Here is a 958-nt window from a genome sequence, read left to right on the forward strand (position 1 = left end):
TCAATGGGAGCAGTAACAAGCTCAAGCTTCCATTTAGTTCTGATAGAATGGCTTGGTGGGGGGTGGATGAAGTCATAGGAATACAAGAACTAGAACATATGTAGTACACCAGTTCAGGAAAACCAGATTATCTGGTGCAGGTATCCCTATGGTGACAGTGGAAGCAGAAGGCAACTGGGTCGAAATACTAGCAATCTACAAAATGTTTTAACTATATTTTTTTTTAATTCAATTCCTAATAAAATTTAATTTTGAAAATATATTCTTTTATTCTTTTTGATGTTTCAATCATTTGACTGTGGCCATGCTGGAGCACTGCCTTAAAGAGTTTTAGTCGAAGAAATCGACCCCAGGACTTACTCTTTGTAAGCCTAGTAATTATTTTATCGGACTCTTTTGCTAAACTGCTAAGTTATGGGGACATAAACACACAAGCATTTGTTAAGCAATCGTGGTGGTGGTGGGGAGGGCAAACACAGACACACACAGAAATATATATGTACATAGATATATTTGGGGGTGAAGGTTCAAATTATAAATGTCATTGACATCACAAACAATGATCTGTAACTATTTTCGTTCTTAAAGGTTACAACAGTTTTAGACTAATTTGGGGTGAGTGGGTATGGGCTGGTTCCAAATATGGCATCAAATTTTGGCAAGCTTCAAGTTTATTTGCTTAGCACCATATCTTTTACTTGTTTCAGTCAATAGAGTGCGGCTATGCTGGGCTATGACCATGAAGAATTTTTTAGTTAAATAAACCAACACCAGGACTTTTTTTTAAGCCTAGCACTTATTCTGTTGATCTCTTTTGCCAAATTGCTAAGTTACAGGCACATAAAAGCACACCAACATCAGTTGTCAAGTGATGGTGAGAGACAAAGACAAAGACACACACACACACATATATATATATATATATAAAAATATATATATATATATATATATATATATA

Source organism: Octopus bimaculoides, chromosome 30 (genome assembly GCF_001194135.2).
Source record: "Octopus bimaculoides isolate UCB-OBI-ISO-001 chromosome 30, ASM119413v2, whole genome shotgun sequence".
Taxonomy (NCBI): domain Eukaryota; kingdom Metazoa; phylum Mollusca; class Cephalopoda; order Octopoda; family Octopodidae; genus Octopus; species Octopus bimaculoides.